Consider the following 23,719-nt stretch of genomic DNA (forward strand, 5'->3'; position numbering starts at 1 on the left):
TATTGCTTTATTAACACCAACCGGTGGGTGGGCAAATGCAGCATACTGTGTGCAATGGCAGGCCTACTACCAGTAACAGTTTGAGTGGTTGCTGCGGAGATAGGCAGAAGTACCTATAAAGAGTAAATATGTAAAATTGCAGATTCAGTACAGGAAGTTGGCTCTCATCTCCCTTGTGATGAAAACCATGGAGAGGATCATTAAACAGCACATCATCACATCTGTGGGAACTTATCTGCAGCTTCTATGAGAAACGAAGCAGGACTTCTCAGTGTCTTTTCAGGGTTTTTACTGACGAAAAACACGTTCACAGTACATCACAACGGCTACAAACACCTTCACAGTACATCACAATGGCTACAAACTAACTCACAAACAAACTGATCTTCTTCTAAACATTTTCTCCACTGACTGTTTTTCTTCGTCAACCCTTCGAACTCTTTCTCAACTGACATTGAAACAATGAAACAATGAAATGCCACTAATCATGTAACACTCACATAATCATGTAACACTACATATCAGTAAATGAATTCTGTATATAAGTAATCTTACTTTTAACTGTATTTTTAATACCATCTGGATATAAATCATGAAATATAATCAATGAGAAAATAAAGAATGATTTATGAATACTAATGAACTTAGATTACTAAATAATGATAATAATGAATTAAGGATACAACATCTATCCCCTGATAGACCCATTCCAGTTCACAGGAATGTCTACACAGGAAAATGTGTCAATGACGCAAAGACATTCATCACGGATAGCACCTCAAGTATCTGGAGCACCCTGATTGCTCAGCCAGACTACTATTAGCTGATTTCTCCTCAGCATTCAACACCCTGCAGCAGCACATCCTGGGAAGAAAATATTCCTCTCACTTTCATCCTGTACGCCAATTACTGCAGATCCATGCAGCCCAACTGTCATCTGGTCAAGTACGCTGACGACACAGTTCTCCTGTCTCTGGATTTCGTCTTTACTTGGAACTCCTGAGTGTATCTGCTGACAAATATTTCAACTGATGAGTTTAGCCCCTTTCATGTCGAGTGAAAAACAAAACAACCAACCCGGGATTTTATAGGCACATTTTAGATGTGAACTGTGTCGCCTGGGTTTTTCGATGTGAGCCTGCTGACAAATATTTCAATTGATGAGTTTAGCCCCTTTCATGTGGAGTGAAAAACAAAACAACCAACCCGGGATTTTATAGGCACATTTTAGATGTGAACTGTGTCGCCTGGGTTTTTCGATGTGAGCCTGTTAGACTGTAGAGGCTCCAGCACAAAATCAGAGCAAAAACTTCAGCCCAACTGCAAGGGCAGAGTTACCAGCAAGTTCATTCTCCAAGTTCAGGGGGAAATTATCACATCCATCGTAGACAGCTGAACATAGTGCCTGGGGAAGTGGTTCAATGCGTGACTGACAGATGGTTGGCTGTAGAAAACATTCAAATCTTTACTTCCCAACAACTTTACGATGTGCCTGCACCAGCACATCCTTCTGTCCAGCCTTGGTTGTTCACTCTGCCCAGTCTTGATGGCCTGCAATTGTCCACTCCTAGCTCGTCTGAGCTATATCCCCTGTGAAAATATGTAAGAACGGCACAGTAAACAATGGTGCTTTCTCACCTCACTAGTGATGATGAGCGTGGTAGTTTAGGAAATGCGATGGTGAAGAGCAGAGGTGTGAATGAGGGTGACATAGAGGTAGGGGCAGGTTTGGCATCTGTTGGTGAGAACCTGTAAGTTCAAGTGATTATATTTGCATGTACATGCCAATACTGCTTCTCACTCACCGCCACCCCTTTTATTTATTACTGTAGTAACATTCCTCTTGATCCTGCTCTTGGATGGTGGGTTGATTCATGCCGAGAATCATCCTCAATCAACTCACACCGGTCTCCTATTGTACTGCTGTAACATTGCTCTCGATCCTTTTCTTGCCCAACAACAATGACAAGTATTTTAATGTAATGGTATACACAAACTCTGCACACACCTAGAGCAGTCTCAGGTTGATGTTGTATGGTCCTCTGGCCTTGCTGATGCGAGTCGTGATTGGTTTAGCTGCTATCTCAACTGGCTAGTCTTGATGAGTGCGGGAGTTGGGAAATGTGAAGTTGAGGAGCCGAGGTGTGAATGAGGATGTTAGAGGAGGTGGGGGCAGATTCAGACTCTTTTGGTGACTCCCTTTCTTCCCTCCTCGGATCCTAGGGGTGTATTCATGCCGAGACTCATCCTTACTCACCTCACACCTGTCTCCTATTGTACTGCTGTAATATTGCTTTTGATCCTGTTCTTGCACAACAACAACGACAAATATTTTAATGTAATGGTCTACACAAAATCTGCACACACCAGGAGCAGTCCTGGATTGATGTTGTATTGTCCTCTGGCCTTGCTGATCCGGGTCCCGGTGGGTCTACCTGCTTTCTCAACTGGCTAGTCATGATGATGACGATGATGCAGCTATGCTCACCACTATACCACCAACGCTACAGACAGGTGATCTTTGGACAAATCAGCGCACCTCGCCATGTTGAGAGCACGGGCTCGAAGTTCTGATCTTGGTCAAAAGGTCTGTGCATTTCTATCAGCTGTTGAGATGTACTAGATTCCACCTGTTTGTATACAGCACTAATTGCTGGCCTACTAAACTTTGTCACAAGGGCAGTAGCCAAGGTGTCAACAGGAGCACTGGAGGAAAAGGTTGTTCTTCCACAACAGCAACAAGTCTTAGAAAGAAATGTGCCGCTGAAGCTCTGTGCACACCTTGAGCAAGCTTGGGACAACATTGCCTGGTCATCAAACACTGGTTGTTCACTCTCCCCTGCCCTCTGCCCTGCCCTTGCCCCTGTCCAGCTTTTATGGCCTGCAATTGTCCACTCGTAGCTGAATCAACAGTTCTCCAACCTGACTATGATACTGTTTAAATTCAGTCATCAGAGCCGCTAACTCACCTGTTAAAAGGCAATTTCACCTAGTTACCCCCTTTCCTTTCTCTGATCATTCTGATCACTTTCATGCCAGTAATGTTCCAGACACACCCCTCGTCCCTCCTCTCAGTGCGAGGAAGAGATTGCTACAGCTATGGACAAAGAAGACACAGTTGGTCGTCAATTGTAGCTTGGGTCTCCTGAGAGTATGCGGGTGTAGACAAACATTACAAACGATGAGACAGCAGTCTTGGGCTGATGTTGCATGGTCCACAGTAGGATTGATGTCAGCAAAGAGCCGTAGGAAGGTTACTGGTTTGCATTCGGTTTGTGTACACCACTAATTGCTAGCCCACTAAATTGTGTCACTTGCAGTGGGAAGACGCAGTGTAAATGGGAACATTAGAGGAAGGGGTTGGCCTTTGTTGGTGAGTACCATTGATTCTTTTCACTGATCATTTTCAGCTTTTCATGCCATTAATGCTCCTACCTCACCTCACAGACATCTCATGTTGTACTGTAGTGACATTCCTCTCCATCCTGTTCTTGCACAAAAACGACAAGTATTACACTTAAACTTACTTTAGTGTAATGTTCCACACAAGCTCTGCACACACCTGCAGCAGTCCTGGGTTGATGTTGTATTGTCCGCTGGCCTTGCTGATCCGGGTCCCGGTGGGTCTACCTGCTTTCTCAACCGGGTAGTCATGATGAGCGTGGTAGTTTTGGAAATGCAGAGGTGAGGAGCCAAGGTGTGAATGAGGATGTTAGAGGAGGTGGGAGCAGCTTCAGACTCTGTTGGTGACTCCCTTTCTTCCCTCCTCGGATCCTAGGGGTGTATTCATGCCGAGACTCATCCTTACTCACCCCACACCCCACTCATGTTGTACTGCAGGACCTGTTTTCTTCAACAATAACAAGTCTCAGAAAGCGCTCTGCCACAGAAGCTCTGTTCTCTGGCCTTGCTGATCTGGCTCTTGATGGGTTTAGCAGTTGTCTCACCTGGCTTTTCATGATAAGAATTTTAGTTTTTTCGAAATGCGGAGGAGGGGTGGTCCATCTCCCAGATTATGGTCCTTCATTGCCCTGCATTTTGCTTTAAAGCAAATAAAAACTTGAAAAGTCCCCATCCCGAGCTGTAAAAGGACAGCGATCGGCCTGCTTTCGAAGTCCTAACACATCCTAACAAGGTCCTAACAGGTCCGAACCAAGTCCGAACAGTTCCTAAAAAAGGTCCTAACAGGTCCTAACCAAGTCCGAACAAGTCCGAACAAAGTCCTAACACGTCCTAACAACCGGGGCAAAGAGCCCAGCCAGCTGTCAGTCACCGGGGTAAAGCATCCAATCAGGAGTTAGCGTTTTTTCGCACCGCACTTTGATTGATGAATAGCGTTTCTGGCCTTTTCTCATTAACTCAGAGGGCAGCTTTTACATCCAGCCAATCAGGCAATATCCAGCCTGACTATTTGGATGAGGGGACCTTCTAAACCCTTCTCTGGTAGACTAATCCATACGTATTCTCTGTGTTTTATTCTTACAAACAGTACTACTGTTGAAACATGCTCTCACAGCCACGAGATGTCTCATAAGACATGCAGAAATTTGGTTAAGAGGTTTTCTGCTCACCTTTTACTTAGTTGCAGCCGCTGACTGTAAGAGATGCTCCTCCAGTGTAACTACATTCCTTTCCTGGTATCCCGGACGAGCCCCCAATTTGTGAAGGAGGAATCTTTTCCTCTCCTTCAGCCCAGGATCTTTATACCGTTTGGAAAGGGTAGTTCACCTACGCACAAATCACGCGACAATTTCTCACGTTTTTGGATATTTATTTTGGTACACAGAGAATAGATATTGATTCAGCGCTGAGCCTTCGGTCAGTTCACCTTAGGGGTAAAAAGAACCAAAAGCCCCACTTGAGGGACGTACAGTGATCTTATTCTACCTAGACCCCGCCCGTAAGATAATGGGGAGGAGTACTGCCTCTCATGTGTCAGTGAGTTTCTATGTGCAGCCGATTGGCTTTATCTGGTCTCCAGCGTGTGAGATATTTGGGTGTAATGTGTCCTAGTCTGTGAGCAAGCTGTAGCGAAGCGAAAGACAACGATTGATATGGTTAGATAGCATAAGTAACATTCTACTTGATTATTCCCAAGTTGATACACAGGCTGAAGGCCTTATTAACCCCTTTAAACCCAACAGTATCATAGTCAGGTTGGAGAACTGTTGATTCAGCTATGAGTGGACAATTGCAGGCCATGAAAGCTGGACAGGGGCAAGGGCAGGGCAGAGGGCAGGGGAGAGTGAACAACTAGTGTTTGATGACCAGGCAACGTTGTCCCAAGCTTGCTCAAGGTGTGCACAGAGCTTCAGTGGCACATTTCTTTCTAAGAACAAAAGATCAGAACTTCAAGCCCATGCTCTCAACATTGCGAGGTGCGCTGATTTTGACCAAAGTTCACCTGTCTGTAGCGTTGGTTGTATAGTGGTGAGCATAGCTGCCTTCCAAGCAGTTGACCCGGATTCGATTCCCGGCCAACGCAGTGTTGTTTTGTTTAGCCTAAAGGACTGTAAAGACGAGCAATGACAAAGTGGATTAAGTTTGCAATTAGTGCTGTACACGCACAAATAGACTGAACAGCAACGAGGTGTGACGCCGCCGTTAGTACTTTGAACGTGTACAGTACTGTTTTTGCATATATACTCAAAAATCTGTTTGAGGGTGCATTTGACCACTGGACCTCAAAACAGCCACTCGTTGTCGGCAGGATTCGAACCTGCGCGGGGACACCCCAATGGATTTCTAGTCAATCGCCTTGGCCACTTGGCCACTTGGCCGTGGTGGTTAAATGCACCCTCAAACAGATTTTTGAGTATATATGCAAAAACAGTACTGTACACGTTCAAAGTACTAATGGCGGCGTCACACCTCGTTGCTGTTCAGTCTATTTGTGCGTGTACAGCACTAATTGCAAACTTAATCCACTTTGTCATTGCTCGTCTTTACAGTCCTTTAGGCTAAACAAAACAACACTGCGTTGGCCGGGAATCGAATCCGGGTCAACTGCTTGGAAGGCAGCTATGCTCACCACTATACAACCAACGCTACAGACAGGTGAACTTTGGTCAAAATCAGCGCACCTCGCAATGTTGAGAGCATGGGCTTGAAGTTCTGATCTTTTGTTCTTAGAAAGAAATGTGCCACTGAAGCTCTGTGCACACCTTGAGCAAGCTTGGGACAACGTTGCCTGGTCATCAAACACTAGTTGTTCACTCTCCCCTGCCCTCTGCCCTGCCCTTGCCCCTGTCCAGCTTTCATGGCCTGCAATTGTCCACTCATAGCTGAATCAACAGTTCTCCAACCTGACTATGATACTGTTGGGTTTAAAGGGGTTAATAAGGCCTTCAGCCTGTGTATCAACTTGGGAATAATCAAGTAGAATGTTACTTATGCTATCTAACCATATCAATCGTTGTCTTTCGCTTCGCTACAGCTTGCTCACAGACTAGGACACATTACACCCAAATATCTCACACGCTGGAGACCAGATAAAGCCAATCGGCTGCACATAGAAACTCACTGACACATGAGAGGCAGTACTCCTCCCCATTATCTTACGGGCGGGGTCTAGGTAGAATAAGATCACTGTACGTCCCTCAAGTGGGGCTTTTGGTTCTTTTTACCCCTAAGGTGAACTGACCGAAGGCTCAGCGCTGAATCAACATCTATTCTCTGTGTACCAAAATAAATATCCAAAAACGTGAGAAATTGTCGCGTGATTTGTGCGTAGGTGAACAACCCTTTCCAAACGGTATAAAGATCCTGGGCTGAAGGAGAGGAAAAGATTCCTCCTTCACAAATTGGGGGCTCGTCCGGGATACCAGGAAAGGAATGTAGTTACACTGGAGGAGCATCTCTTACAGTCAGCGGCCGCAACTAAGTAAAAGGTGAGCAGAAAACCTCTTAACCAAATTTCTGCATGTCTTATGAGACATCTCGTGGCTGTGAGAGCATGTTTCAACAGTAGTACTGTTTGTAAGAATAAAACACAGAGAATACGTATGGATTAGTCTACCAGAGAAGGGTTTAGAAGGTCCCCTCATCCAAATAGTCAGGCTGGATATTGCCTGATTGGCTGGATGTAAAAGCTGCCCTCTGAGTTAATGAGAAAAGGCCAGAAAAGAAGAGAAAAGAAGAGAAAAGAAGATAAAATAAGAAAAAGGGCCGACTGCACGGTTAAGAGGCCGGAGGGGTCTGATCAGCCCCCAAAAAGGACCGCCGTCTAGGAGTTAAGGGTTTAGAAGGTCCCCTTTGTCTAAATATTTAGGCTCGTAGATCGCCTATGTATTCAGAGAATAGAAGCTGCCACTCCGAACGCCCTGTAGCCAGACTAAACAAGTTAGGGTTTAAAAGGTCTCCCTTTGTCGGAATATCTAGGCTTGTAGATCGCCTAGGTATTCAGACAATTAAAGCTACCACTCTGAGTGTCTGAGTAGATAAGACTAAACGAGTTAGGGTTTAAAAGGTCTCCTTTTGTCGGAATATCTAGGCTTGTAGATCGCCTAGGTATTCAGACAATAAAAGCCACCACTCTGAGGGTCTTGAGTAGAAGAGACTAGGAGTTAGGGTTTAGAAGGCCTCCCTTTGTTTGAATACTTAGGCATGTGGATCCCCTGGGTGTTCAAAGAAAAAAAGCTGCCACTCCGAGTGCTCGAGTAGAACAGACTAGGAGTTAGGGTTTAGAAGGCCCCCTTTGTCTGAATATTTAGGCAGTGGATCCCCTGGATATTCAAAGAATAAAAGCTACCACTTCGATGTCTGAGTAGATAGATAGATTACTTCATTCATCCCCGAAGGGAAATGAGGTAAGGGAGTAGGAATAGGAGAAGTACAGGAGAAGAATTTAGAGGTCTCTCATTCAGACAATTCAGGCCTGATATTGCGTCTGAGTGTAAAAGACACCCTCTGAAGTAATAGAATAAAAAAAAAAAAAATCATTCTAAAATAGCAGAAATAGAGAAAGATAAAAGAGCATAGGAGGTTTATGTAGGTATTAAAAAGGTGTCTTTTGTTTTTACTGTTGTGAGTGAGATCTTCAGAACACGCCGAAGCAGCGGGTGGACGGAAACCTAACGGTGATAACATAAGTCCACTGTCTGTTGAAGTAAGCTGTTCAAGGGTCTAAATAAGTTCTGGTGTCGTGACCGGGTCCTTACGTGAACGGTCACTTGGGCTGAGAACTCGGGACATAGCGTGCCATACCTCTCAGCTGGCCAGAGTCTATGAATGAGAACACTTTAGGAGCCCATATAAAGGAAAGGAGGGACAGAATAAAACGATCTTTCCCAGAAAAGAGAGCTCAAAGATTTTGAAAAATGGTGCAGAGACATAACAACAGATGGTCTGTTCGGTGGCTTAGGGGGGCCCCCCCACCGACAACCACTCTATATGGGAACTCTCTAAAATATAAAAACCAAACAAAAACAATTAATTCAGCTGATGACACAATTTGAAAAGTTGGGAAGGTTATCAAATGGAAAGAAAAAGAAAGAAAAGGTAAAGATTGAAGATCATATAAAATTTACAAGCATGCATTTTAGCAGTTGCTTTTGTAGCCACAATAACATTACAGTACAAGCAGTCCAAACCGGAGAAAAGCAGGAAGATAAGGATGGACTAACAAGGACAACCGCCGCGACAACTGGTGAGATACCCCTTCCATACACACCACGGGAAGCGCAGGCTAATGCACCAAAAAAAAAAAAAAAAAAAAAAAATAGACATCTGTTTGTGGACACTAGGACTATAATGGAGAGAGCAGGACAGAAGAACTCTAATGAACAATATAGCCCAAATAATTTGTTTGTACTGATGCCACAAATGATTGTAACCAAAGGCATGCTTACATGTGAATTAAAAACCCACGCCGGAGGAGGCTGTTGAGCAAGCATATAAAGAATAGGTAAGAGATGAGCAGTTAAAAGAAATGAAAAGTACGTTGAATGAATTAAAAGATGAGACTCCAAATTAACCGTTAAAGCCAGTGAAGTGGAGTCAAGGACAGAGTATGGAGACACAGGAGGGAGTGAGGGAGATAGAGCATGGGGGTTAAGAAAGTGGATGACAGGGACATGATAAGATATCTGGAAGAACAAACAACCAAACCATATGATACAACACAACTAACAAAGGTCCTGAAACAGTTGGGAGAGCAAGCCTCAGAACGGATAGAGGCCTTGGAAAGATTAGAACACGGGCCGCATCACAGTTGTAACAAACCGCGTCCTAAACACACTAGTACAGAAACAAAAATTATGGAGCCAGACCAAAAACAAGCTGTTCTGTTTTACAATTGGACAGCGACACAGAACAAGGGGGGGCTACACCAACGTACATGCTGTATCCACGTGACTTGACCCAAGATACAGAACGGGTATATGGACAAAAAGGGACAGGTCAATATCAGCTGAGGTCCGGACAGAAGCATGAGGCTCCTGGTTAGTTCCCCCTTATAGAAACTAGGACCAGTATGGGATAAATAAAGGAGAGACAGTACCACCCACTGTCGTATGCAGACCAAGCACTGCTAAAAACAACACTGCCAGAACCCAAAGATGGAGGAAATAACTGGATAAGAGAATTTCTAAAAACCTTTAGTGGGCAGGTGCTGGCCATGGGAGACGTAAGAGCGTGTTTGGCTGCACACTTGGAACCCCATGAATTAGCCCGTTTGGAAACAGCCGCCGGAACCGTACAGGTCGCTGCAGCAGAACCTCTTGAATGCCTGGCTTTGAGAACTCAGTACCCAGTAAAAACTGACTCTAATCAAATGAATGATACCTACAGAAAGACAGGAGAAGCAGGGAAAGAGTATATATACCGTTTGTTAAAACTATGGGAGGGTCACACAGGGTCTAGCCCATTAACTGACTCACTACAGAGACTGTTTAAGCAAGCCGTGATAAAAGGACAAGCAGGTGCAGTTAGAGAAGAAATGGAGAAATTGGTAGCCGGAAACAGCATGCCCCTGGAAATGTGGATTGCTACTTTGGTAGAGACATGACAGGGAGTTTGAAAAACTTAATATGCAGCTGCTGCAAGAACAGTTGAAGGAGCTGAAAGTCAAGGTCACTGATAAAGTTAAAGGAACCAAAAAGATTAAAGCCCAAATGCCTGCTGTCTCTACAGCTCCGCTTAGTGGCCAAATTCAAATACCCCTGCTAGCAGATGAAGGGCCGGTACGCATATATCAAATGTACCAACAATATCCCCCAGGTGGCCAATACAGGGGAAGCTAAGAACTTAGGACCTATGATAACACAAGCTATTGATGCAAATGATTGGCAGGCAGTGACAGGGACCACGCTAATGGAATATAGTCCCTCTTGTAAATGCTACAAGCTAAAGTATGATGGAACATTTCATTGCGAGTTGGAAAAAGTTGAAAAAAAAAAGCAGAACACATGTCAGAGAAAACACTGACTCTGAATTGGCTATACAACTCTTGAAACAAATACCAGACGAAGTGTGGGCAACTGGACCTTTTGATGTAGGACATTGCAGAGAAATACCTCCTATCATACTACAGATGAAAACACCAGAGACCATAAACAAAACCTCAATATCCCCTATCGAGTGAGAAGGCAAATGGAATCAGGGGAACGATTGAAGGCCTGCCTAAAGCTGGAGTATTGATACCATGTAAGTCCGATTACAACACACCTATCACTCCCGTGGCTAAACCAGGGAGGGCAGATCATAGGTTGGTGCACGATCTCAGAAAAATAAATGCAGGATCAAAAATTCAAATGGTTTACGGTGATGGATCCATCAAATACATTCTTCTGCATCCCTATAGCACCAGAGTGTAGACACCTGTTTGCGTTCACTTTTGAAGGGAAGCAATATACCTATACTAGATTACCACAAGGCCTCATGGATAGTCCTTCCCTGTTTAACCACTCACTATGGGTTCTAATGTCCAAATTCCAAATTCCAAAATCTGTTGTATATTGCAATACGTTGATGACATTCTGATCGCAGGCGAGACTGAGGAAAACGTAGCACAACTGACAGCCGCTTTGCTCACACGGTTAGGGGAGAAAGGGTTTAAAGTATCCAAATCTAAATTACAGAACTGCAGAGCTCGATTGGCGTTCCTCGGAAGAATAATTTCAGGACAGGGGGTAGGTATGACAGCCTACCACAAAAACAACATACTTTCATATGCAAAACCCACTACTGTACAACAAATGATGGCCTTTTTGGGGATGGCAAATTACAGTAAAGATTACATATCAGAGTACGCTGAAACTGTGTACCTTTTAAGGAAACTTATTACAGATACAGGACACAGCCAGCTAAAAGCTAACCTTACCTGGACTAAGGAAGCAGAAGAGGCCTTCATCACCTTAAAACAACAGCTAGCACAGGCTAGCGAGCTCGCTGCTCCTGATTTGGGTAAATGTTTGAACTTGATGTGAAAGAAAAGGATGGTTTTGTGAGCTCCGTACTGTGGCAGCCCGGAGCTCAAGGGAGGACAGTGTTATGCTATTATAGCACTAAATTAGAACCAGTGAAAAAAAGGCCATCCTACTTGCACCAGAGCCTTATGTGCTATAGCTAAAACACCAAAAGGGACAGCTCACATCACACGAGGACAGGACATCACAGTACACATAAACCATGCGGTAACAAGCTACATTTAAAGCCAAAAGGTTCACCTTAAGCCAACAAAGGACCAGTAGAATGCATTATGTCAGTTCATGAAGGAAGAAATTAATGAGACTTCACGTCAGGAGAAAGAGATGCAGGAAGCGGTTTAGTTTTTGTCTCCCTGGATACAGAAAATCCTTAAAAAAAGGAGCCCACTGGAGTTCCACCGGAGGAGATAAAAGAAGGAGAATGGATTTACACAAGAGTGTTCCTCAGGACGTGGGAGGAGCCAAGGTGGATCGGCCCGTTCAAGGTAGTATCATCAACTACATATGGTGTGAGAGTCTGGCTGAATGAATAGCAGACTAAGCTAAGCAAATATTGGCGCAAAACACACTGTGGAAAAGGACAGCCGTCCCCAGAGAGAAACCCTAGAGAAATCAGAAAGCACCTAAGGGACATAGGCGAAGAGACAGAGGGAGAATGACCTACAGGTCATGGCTTACACTGGCCTGTTTGGCAGTGGTAAGTCTGATGGCGGCCGTGCTGTTAGTATTCCTGAATGTAGAGGAGAGATCACAGATTAAGGAAAAGGATGCTGTAAGTATCCCCCACAAAATAATTATTCCAACAGGGGGACCTAAAATTCGAACACGACGAGAAACTCACCAAGATCAATATATACAGAGGCAAGAGTGCTTGAGCTTTATTATGAATGGGTTCCAGATAAGTATAAATTAGCTGATCAGATCACAGCCAGGTGGGGAATCCATATTCCTCTGGATCACCCCTAACAAAAATGTGGAGGGAATAAATTATTTACATTACAATATCTAAAGAATTGGCAAACTATACAAGAGATGGGTCTCTTACACACACCAGAATAGACTTGCTCTGATCCTGACTGAAAAGGGAGGTGTCTGTAGCATGTTTGGAGAAGTGTGCCGTACATTCATCCCCAATAATACGGCCCCTGATGGATCCCTGACCAAAACCTTGAGAGGCCTTAGAGCCCTCTCGAATGAATTAGAAGAACATTCTGGGGTCACAGACCCCTTATCTGGCCTGTTTGACAAAATCTTTGGTAAATTGGAAAAAATTAGTAGTTAGCATAGCTACCTCACTGGGGATTGCATTTGTGGTGGTTGCTCTGTGTGGTTGTTGTTGTATCCCATGTACTAGGGCTCTCATTGTGCGGTGTATCGACAAGGCGCTGGGGAATATGGAGTCCAAGGGAGCGCCACCAGCGCATCAGATGAACCTCGCAGAGGGCGTGCCTCTGCGCGACCCAAGTGCCGAGATACAGGAGAGGCCATTCCAATATTCAGATGGGGACTCTGACAATGAGCCTGACCTGGATGATGTAGTATGAGCTCAGGGTCTACAATAACTGATCTTACTATGTTAGAATAGCATTTTGCTTTGTGGCTTGCTTCTAGGCTTTGGCTTTTGATATATACATATATATGCATTTTATACACATATAGTGAATGTTAGTTAATTTTCCAAAGATGTTGCACACACAACCTGAGCCTACCGGAGAGATGGCAACGTGTTTGGGGAGCACGTTCATGTGACCGCTGGAAGGAGACCCAGGTTACAAATATAGTTTAGATTGCATCCATACACCCATTTCATACAGGGTTTTTACATTATATGATATTTTAGGGGTGGCATGCCCTTAAGGCACGCCAACAGGGGGATTTGTTGGGTTTAAAGGGGTTAATAAGGCCTTCAGCCTGTGTATCAACTTGGGAATAATCAAGTGGAATGTTACTTACGCTATCACACCATATCAATCGTTGTCTTTCGCTTCGCTACAGCTTGCTCACAGACTAGGACACATTACACCCAAATATCTCACACGCTGGAGACCAGATAAAGCCAGTCGGCTACACATAGAAACTCACTGACACATGAGAGGCAGTACTCCTCCCCATTATCTTACGGGCGGGATCTAGGTAGAATAAGATCACTGTACGTCCCTCAAGTGGGGCTTTTGGTTCTTTTTACCCCTAAGATGAACTGACCGAAGGCTCAGCGCTGAATCAATATCTATCCTCTGTGTACCAAAATAAATATCCAAAAACGTGAGAAATTGTCGAGTGATTTGTGTGTAGGTGAACTACCCTCTCCAAACGGTATAAAGATCCTGGGCTGAAGGAGAGGAAAAGATTCCTCCTTCACAATACTGCTTAAATTCAGTCATCAGAGCCGCTAACTCACCTGTTAAAAGGCCAATTCACCTGGTTACCACCTTTCCTTTCTCTGATCATTCTGACCACTTTCATGCCAGTAATGTTCCAGACACACCCCTCGTCCCTCTTCTCAGTGCAAGGAAGAGATTGCTACAGCTATGGACAAAGAAGACACAGTTGGTCGTCAATTATAGCTTGGGTCTCCTGAGAGTATGCAGGTGTAGACAAACATTACAAACGATGAGACAGCAGTCTTGGGCTGATGTTGCATGGTCCACAGTAGGATTGATGTCAGCAAAGAGCCGTAGGAAGGTTACTGGTTTCCATTCGGTTTGTGTACACCACTAATTGCTAGCCCACTAAATTGTGTCACTTGCAGTGGGAAGACGCAGTGTAAATGGGAACATTAGAGGAAGGGGTTGGCCTTTGTTGGTGAGTACCATTAATTCTAGCATTGGAACCATTGGAACACATGTCTTCCAGAGGTCAGACGGCAGGGACAGACTGGGACTAAAAAACGGCCCTGGACTTTGACTAGGCTCAGCCCAAAGCAATCGGCGTGCGGAAACTCAACAACAACAACTACAATAACGCCTGGCATGGGTGTCACAATACTTTAACTGTGGCTCATGATACCATCCAAATAATAGCAATAGCACTGATGTTGACTAGATGTTGTGTTAAGAGCATAGTATTCCAGTTCAACTTGAATACTCACATAGAAATGAAGGTAACATCACACTGCAGTCCCTCTGGCTGAACCAATACAAAACAGGCATCTGAAACCAACTCATCTCTCTGTCCCTCATCATCACAGGTGGCCCTATTATGTTGGATGCTGCTAATATTAAACTGAACTTCAGTGGTACTGCTGCTGGCTGTGCTGCTTAACATTTCAGCTACTTTGTGACATTTAGTGGCTTCACTCTCAAAATGGAAATGGCTTTTTTTTCCCTCACCTTTTCAGCCCCACCCTTTTCTTTCCAATTTTTCATGTCATAGCATTATAAATGTAGGTATGGGTTGCCATTTTAGTGATCGACATCATGGCAACAAGACCGAATGTCCAACAGGCCCTGGATCTACTCTTCCAAGATGAGTGTGATTCTGATTTAGAAGAGGACATGTCAGAGCAGGAAGACAACACAGAAGAAAGTTCCCCGTCTCATGAAGATTACTCTGATGGAGAGGTGCAGACAGCAGTGCACACATCTCTTAGTCTTCTTGGTCCGGGTCAAAATTGACATACTATGAAGGTACAGAATATGAACAGTATGTAAGGGTTACACATAATACATATCTGCAGCTAAAGATGGCCAGCAAAAAGGGGGAGACCAGATAACCACGTCAACAACATCAGCTAAACTGGTGTGTGTCTCTTTTTAGAAAATAAACAAAAAAAAATGCTGATATATGGGTTAAATAAAAATACATGAAAAATAAAATTCCTTAGTCTGTTTCATTCCTGTATGCGTGGATAACAACTTGCATGTTTGTTCTTAATTAACAGCAGGAAATTTGGCACAAAAGGGACAGTGAAGTGTCACTGAATCACCTGACAAGACTAACACGTACATACTTTGTCAGACTGAAATCAATTCACTAGCACCACACAAGTGGCTGTTGGGTGAGGTAAATATTTTTTACATAACAAACATCACCTTTGCATTCATAAATCATTTATAGAGTAACTTATTTTAGAATAAACCTCTTAAACCATTACTCAGCTGGAGTAATAGTTTTTGGAGCATGGTCTCCTCTGAGTAATCACTCATAACTCACGCGTAAGGTATGCATAATTAATTTGTATAATGAAAACATTACACTTAAGAAACATGAAACATTACCTTAAAAAATGCTTTTATTTACTATTACTGTAAAAGATTGACTTTGACAACTACAACGGAGTCATAGGGGCCATCAATATTGGACACAATCACTGGAAATTCCTGGTAAGTGTTATAAGAAAAATACTCTCTGCTTCAAATTAAATGAAGTAATAGTAAAATTGTAATGGCATGTATCTTTTCCTTTTAGTATCTGCACAAGTCGAACAAAAATGTGTACATCATGGATCCCATGGGTCAGACTGAGGACAATGACTCAAAGCTGCATCACGGTTTCAGTAGGGTGAAGGGTCTGGTAATTTTAATGGACAGTAGATTACTGTGTGTGACAGGTCACTTGAGAATGCAGCTCCACACTACGATGGCTTCATACATGACAGACGACAGTCAGGTGGATTACAAGCGGTTTATTTCTCCTGCAACACAGCAGACAACACAGCAATGGGATGGGTTATAGTTGGTCTCGGGACAATCTGAATCATAGCAAGATCCTCTCTCCTCTGTGTAGTTCCCATGCCCACCTGCTATGTCAGTAGGTGGCAGCGTTGCCACAGTTTTGCCATAATTTAATATTGACGCATCTACTACGTTACATGTAATACCTCATATCAGACAACAGTGTGCACTACTGCATATTATTTAATTTATATATATATTTTTAAACTTGGAGCAAATTATATCAAATTATCTGTATGTACTAAAAATAACTAAACCATTTTCTATATTTTTCTAAGTATGACATTATAACAAAAAGGCTACATTTGTGTTAAATTTGTCAAAAATCACTACAGCCAGGACTTGAACATGAGACAAAACCGGTATCAGAAGATTGATTGGGTGGGGGAGTCTAAAAATGTGTTTTGTTTTTTTTAACATGATAACCTTCACCATATCATCTAAAAGGTCACATTTACAGTCTACTCTGTATTTCATTGACAAAACAGATGGCTGAAAATATAGTGGAAAGTTTTCATCTTGTCCCCCCAGAGCATCACAATACCCATGTCACAAAAGGGCTTAAAAGACTCAAAAAGAATCAACATGGCCAAAATTATTCTGCAGTACTCTGGTTTGTAGACTTCGTCTTCTGTTTAATGACATATACTGCATCCAGTCACCAGAAATGTTTCAGCTTATTTTAAGGTGGTTAAGGTGGTTGTCATGGGGTCCATGTCTAATACAGTCTGGTGTCAACTCCTGTAAAAAAAAAAAAAAATCAAAATCAAAATTAAAAAAAAATAAAATAATAATAATAATAATAATAATAATAAATGACTAATAGACCTGTATATTGATTTTAATATTGCTTACCAACTCTTAAATCAACCGTGGGATAATTTATAAAATTACAATATTTCAGTCTTCAGTGAAACAGACCATTGCTCCAGTAGCCAGGAGTATCCAAAAGGACAGACCCAAAACCACAAAATGGGTTACAATACTTGAAAAAAAATATATACTGTATATTAAAAGAAGTTATACATTTAAATGATGCAAAGTAGCAGTATAAAGCAGCATCTAAAATAGACACTTTTGAAATAAAAAACAATAAAAAAAAAGATCTGATGTTAGGTATACAATTGTCAGTATGATGAAATTATTTAAGGGAACATAATCTAATACTATTGGATATTTGATATTAAAGATATATTTCAGATTGAATGCACAAAATGCAGAAGATGGTACCGTCCATGTTGTGACACAATGTCTGATGCAGAATGGGATGAGGAAAATACTGACACTGACACTAACAATAAAAAACTGTTTGAAATATTAATATTGTTCACTGACTAATTAGTTTGTCAAGATTTTTTTTTTTTCTGGAAAACATGTTTGTGAAAGTTTTATTATGTATAAGGTAATACAATCTAGACAGTTGAGAAGTAGAATGGTGTTTGTAAGTTGAAATTCCAGAGAGGTATTTCATATAGAAACGGAAATATTCATAAAATATGCTCAATGGATACTGATTGTTTGTCAGATATTTTTTTACATGATTTTCTGAGAAAATGGTTGTGAAAGATCAACCTTACAAACAAATGATAAATAGAATGGTAGGTAGATGGTTGGTTGGTTGGTAGGTAGAAATTCCAGGGAGCCATTTCAAAATAAAACCGAGAAATATTCATAAAGTGGGCTCAATGAATGTAAATTTTTTCTGGGATACATTTTATATGATTTAGTGGGAGATAATGCTTTTGAAAACTCTAGTTTTAAAACAGATGATGTTGGTGTCTATAGGTTAAAATTCCAGAGAGTTATTTAATAAAACTGAAAAATATTCATAACATGTGCTAATGGGTACTAATTCATATTTTTACGTGATTTTCTGGGAGATAATGCTTGTGAAAGATGCACACCAACGTTACAGATAAGTAGAATGGTGTTTGTAGGTTGAAATTCTAGAGAGATATTTCAAAAATAAAACCGAGAAATATTCATAAATAATGTTCATGAACATTAATTGTTTCTGCAATATTTCCACATGATTATCTGAGAGAATGTGCTTGTGAAAGATCAGTATTGACCTCACAGATGACAAGTAGATCTGTGTTTTGAATCAGCTTCATCCAAGGAACCTACTGTCCAAATACGATTAACTTCAAGGTGCATGAGTTATTAGCCAAATGGTAAAATGCATAATAACTGATCAAATGGTGACGCTATTGAGTATGAGTAAATAATAACATGTTGCTAGACTTTTAGCCTTCTGGTAATGACTGTATTTCTGTATTGTTGTTATTTTATTATTATTATTATTATTATTATTATTATTATTATTATTATTATTATTATTATTATTATTATTATTATTTATTATTTTTTTATTTGTCCAAACAGAAAAATCAGATATTGTAATTTTACAACGGCCCCTAGGCGCCCCGGCTTTCTCACAGCACTCGGGAGGACATTTAGCATTGTTCCTTTGAGTTTTCGCCACAGCCACTGAGGTTGGTGAGTTGATGAGACCCGTGAAATGTCTGGCTCACTGATCTCTACAAAATAATATCAACCTGGATGAAATTGGTGCGTTTTTGACGCTATTAAAGTTAGAAACAGAAAGAAAAACAAGCGAATGTAAAATATATAACCAAATTTACCATGCAGTGCTCCACTGCGCAAAGTTTTTGTCTACTCCCATAAAGACTGATCTCTTAAGGGCAGATATTTTTTCAATCAAACACATCAAATGTGTTGTTACACGTTCATTAATGTAAGCGCGTCTGTGAATTATCCCTAAGTCATGTTCGGGAAATTGCACCGATCGGGGAATGCATATGCGACTGTGTTTGTATAACGATATCCCACACTTTTTAACCATCACATAACCCAGCCACCGGCAAGACCAAGAGATCTGCGAACTGCATCCAGTTGGGTGGGGGGCTTCCATGGTGGCCCACAATCTGGTTACCCCCTGTGCCCCCCACCAGAAAATTCTCTGGACCAGCCCCTGACTCCATCCGTGGAGAAGAGGAGATGCGGCGGCAGATATCGGCTTTGTGCAGAACACAGTGTTTTATTCTAATATCAAGAACCTTTTGAAAGAGCGGGGGTTTGACCGGTCCATTCTTCAGGTCATCATCACATTGAAAGCGGTAAATAAATACACCATGTCCCCCATTGTTTATCTGCAGCGTACTGTGCTTAAATGTATAATGATGACGTTGTCGCGATGACGTATGAGAGGGGAAAACAGGCACGCAGCTCTCGGAGATGGAGGTCCGACCCGGGACTTCTGACGATGGGGACCGGGATTTTCGAAATGAAAGGGGTTCACCACTGTTGAACAAGTCCTTTAAGAAATAGTGTGTGGTTCCAGCGCCGCCATGGTAGCCCACTATACCATAGATATATATACGTATTACCCAAACTGCCGCGCGCAAAGCCATTTACAGGTCATGTAAACCCGACCAATTAAATATTAAAATCAAATTCAGACCGGTGGCCTCGTTGTTCCATTTCGTATTTTTGATGAGTCTTAATTGAAATATGAAAAACCAGGCATTTTTTCGTTTTTTTTTTTTTTTTTTTTTTTGTGTGTGTGTGTGTGTGTGTGTGTGTGTGTGTGTGTGTGTGTGTTAGATTAAAAAACGAAAAACAAAATAATCCGTCACTTTTTAATTTTTTGATTTTTGGCAGTTGAAAATAAAAAAGAACGAATGATACACAAACTGGGGTGCTTTCAAAGAAAAACGAAAAGGAAAATTAATCATGTAAACAATTTACATGGAACCAAGGAGAGTCTAAATATAAAAAGTACAAGAATTAATAAATATCACGAGGAACTGCACAAAGTAATATTACACCAAATTACTTGAAAGCAACACAGGAATTTTGAAAGTGATTAATAATATTGGTAACAATGGACCAAATGAAGTAAGCTTCCCAGAGTGTTTCACTGATAATAAGATCATTAATAACATGGAAGATGTAGTGGATGGTTTCAATGGATTGTTTGTAGATGCTGGACCTGAATTAGCAAAATACATTACAGAGAGTTACATGCCAAGAGTGGGAGTTTGTGTGTGTCTCTCCCTCAGGTGAGTGTTAGACTGGCGGCCACTCAACCCCTGACAGCTCCTCCTTCACCCCCACTTTATGCAAAACCTTTTTCTTGTAAACAATTTGTAAATAAATGCTCACTTGTGACACATACACTGTCCTTTACTGGACTTTACTGTCCGTCAGTGTTACGTTTCTCTTGTGAGCGTTAAAGTGGAACGTAACAGAGGGTATCAACAGTAAATGGATTAGTGGATGAATCAATAAGCAGAAATCCTAACACTATGTTTCTCAAACCAGTTGATGAAAATGAAATCCTAGCTATTGTAAAGAACTGTCCTAACAAAACATCAACAGACGCTTACAAGATGGATATGATATTAGTAGAAAGAAGAAAGGGCGTTCACAGAATACTGAAACCATTTACCCAGAGTTGTAACTTGTCTTTTCCAGCTAGAAAATTCCCAAATGAAATGACAACTATTAAAGTAATCCCAATATTTAAATCAGGGGACAGACAACAATTTATAAATTATAGGCCTGTTTCTCTACCCCCACAACCACTACCAAAGATACCAGAGAAAGTTTATGTTGCTAGATTGGAAAGCTGTCTTTGAAAACATAATTTGCTGACAATGTCAATATGGCTGCAGAAAACAAAAAACAACCTACCTTGCGTTAATGGATTTAATTGAGGAAACAACAAGTAACAAATCGTACTGACAAAAAAGAGTTTGCTACAGGAATTTTTATTGACTTGAAAAAAGCTTTCGATACCATAGACCATAACATTTTATCCAAGAAAATGGAAAAATGTGACATCAGGGGAATTGTACTGAACTGGCTGAGAAGCTACTTAGACAATAGGCAACAGTTTGTCTAAATCAGGAATTTTATCTTCACTGGCTGTGAAATCAAGTGTTGTGTACCCTAAGGATCAATACTAGCCCTAATACAATTTATCTTATATATCATCAATATTTGTATGATGTCAAAATTCTAGTGAGCTCTAGTGAGGATTTATAGAAGCTTTTGGAAGAATCCACATGTGACATGATTAAACGGTTTGTTTAAATGGTTTGACATAAACAAAGTGTCACTCAATATGGACACAACAAAAATGATGTTATTTAGAAGACGTGAAAGTCCAAATTATAATAAATAATGAAACTATTAGTAGAGTGGCACAGACAACTTTTCTTGGTGTTTTAATTCACCAAAAAATCTCCTGGAAATGACACATAAGGTATGCGTGGAAGTTGTGTGGAGACAGTGGCTTCACAATCAATCTTTACATATTTTGTATTATTCTTTTGCAGTGTCATTTCTGAGCTACTGTGTCGAAAGGTGGGCAAATACCTACGAAACCAATCTGCACCCTTTGTGTATATTACAGAAAATATCCATAAGAATAGTTTACAATTTGATACAATGATCACACCAATCCCCCGTTTTTGAAAGCATCTGCACTGAAGTTTCAGGATCTGGTAAAAGTCAAAACAGCACAAATAATCTATTAAGCAAAAAATAATCTTTTACTTTACAACATCCAGAAACTATTTTGCAAGAGGGGGAGTTGTAAAAGGTATAATTTCAGAGGAAACTTTAACCTTGTGTTGTGTTTGAAATAAAAAAAACTTTATTAAACTCACTTTTCTTGACTGGACTTGTTGAAAAAGCTTGACAGTAGTATTTCTCTCGGTTACTGGTAGGGTTGCATATCTCTCTGTGATAAACAATTCGATATGCATCTAGATACACAGGTTACGATTCAATTAAAAAACGATATCCTTTTATTACAGACCAATTCGACACAAATCGATTTCGTACAGTGTAAGAACAATGCAATTTGATTCTATGGTTAATACTCGTTGTAGATATTTTATATAATAAAGAAGCCCAGTCTATGAAAGTGACAGTACAATAGTTTCTTTTCAAATATGTAAAAGACTGGCACTGCCACACCAAATAATAATAATAATAATAAAAAAAAATAATAATAAAAAATCACATGTCAGTGTATTTATTTTTAGACACGGACCAAAAAAAAGTCTGGCTGAATCGTTGGATGGGAACTCCAGAGGTAAAAGTACGCTCTGCAGTTTACAAATAGTATGGCTTCTGTCGAGCTTGCCTTCCTTCTTATAAAACCCAAAAACGGTCCACACCTTGGATTTTCGTTCCCCCGATGCGTTGAAAATCTTTCTCGGTGCATTATCACCTTTGGTCAGGCTGACACTTTCATTCTCCACCTCCTCCATTTTCCGTGTCGTCCCTTGTTTATCACTTATGTTAATACCAGCTAGGCAGCTACGGCGTTTCGCGGGCAGCTTCAGCTGTTGTTTTAGAGACGTGGCACGTGTGTAATGCCGATTCAAAATCTCGCGATACCCAATCCATGACCCTATAACCAATTCATAATTCCTATCGATTGAGGAGGCTGCTACTGATACAGTCGTATCTCTCATTTGTTGAACCGAATATCCGGTCGCATCTGTTTATCGTTCACAACCCTAGTTACTGGCATTACTTGTGTGCTCATTTTAGCTTAAAGGGTAAAAAGGATAAAAGTGGCACTGAGCGCTGAACAAAAACAGGTTCTTTTGACTGACCAATCAGTAGTCGTAGTATCTGAACACTAACTTTTCAAGGTGTCGTAGAGCTGTACCTTCAAAGACACCTGGAAAACCACAATCATAGGACAAGACAATCATTAGCCTTCACAGTGTAATCCACGGTTAGATCACACGTTCACATGCTTCTATTCAAACATCCATATACACACATTCACTGGAACTGAACAGAAGCTCAAATAGTGCCAGTAAAATAATTTTAAAAGCCCAAAAAGCTCTCAACTAGAGAAACTTTTAAATTCTGATGTTCCAAAGCACACAAATGAATGTGGAACTGAACGCTGGCTGCATCACAGACCATGTTTGTGCATTAGCTCATGTTTTTGATTGACCTGCTCACTCAGTGCTGAACATGCAGTTTAGTCTGCAGCATTTATTTGCTCTAACGGCCTCTGTGCACACAAGCTGCTGCTGCTGCTGCTGCTGCTCATTCAACCTCCCTGGCAACCCTCCATTAGCACACAGCTCAGATTCCCATCTGTAGAGAGAAGAAGGAGAGAGGAGACAGATGAGTGTTTCCAGAGCCTCCCATGTGATGCAGTTGTGATCAGATGTGAGATCAGTTTTGATGATAGGACAGTTTGGTCAATGACCACCATTGTCTCTGTACATCTAGTAAGGCTGTCAACTGGCATCCAGATTTATTTTATGAACAAGCTTCTGGATGATCTGATAGGCTGACTCTTCTCTCTCTCTCTGGTTCTGTCCAATCCTTAAGCTTGTTTCCATTCTCCTCACAGCTTCACTTATTAAAGCAGGTTTTTCGAAAGGTGTACAGGAGGTACACTGGATCTTTGCTGTGATACTGTGTTTAGTGCAATACTGATAGCAGCATGGGCTGCCTGCAACCCTCCACTGACCTCAGAGTGTTCAGACTACAGTCTGGACTCTTCTCAAGACCACACAGCTTCTTCACATCTGAATCCTGCAGATTGTTGTT

At 41.4% G+C, this 23,719-nt stretch overlaps 1 long non-coding RNA gene and 2 other non-coding genes across 3 annotated transcripts; 1 reads left to right on the forward strand and 2 right to left on the reverse strand.

The window, feature by feature from the left end:
• Window positions 1-5,413: 5,413 nt before the first annotated feature.
• On the forward strand, window positions 5,414-5,485 carry trnag-ucc. Its single transcript has one exon. It is a non-coding gene; the product is annotated as a tRNA-Gly (tRNA).
• A 491-nt stretch (window positions 5,486-5,976) lies between these two features.
• Window positions 5,977-6,048, reverse strand: trnag-ucc. Its single transcript has one exon. It is a non-coding gene; the product is annotated as a tRNA-Gly (tRNA).
• A 14,831-nt stretch (window positions 6,049-20,879) lies between these two features.
• Window positions 20,880-23,676, reverse strand: LOC124995395. The gene is made up of 2 exons (XR_007110699.1): window positions 23,640-23,676; window positions 20,880-23,257 (listed from the first exon to the last, which is right to left on the reverse strand). It is a non-coding gene; the product is annotated as an uncharacterized LOC124995395 (long non-coding RNA).
• Between the last annotated feature and the right edge of the window lie 43 nt (window positions 23,677-23,719).

This window comes from Mugil cephalus, chromosome 18, assembly GCF_022458985.1.
Source record: "Mugil cephalus isolate CIBA_MC_2020 chromosome 18, CIBA_Mcephalus_1.1, whole genome shotgun sequence".
NCBI lineage: Eukaryota > Metazoa > Chordata > Actinopteri > Mugiliformes > Mugilidae > Mugil > Mugil cephalus.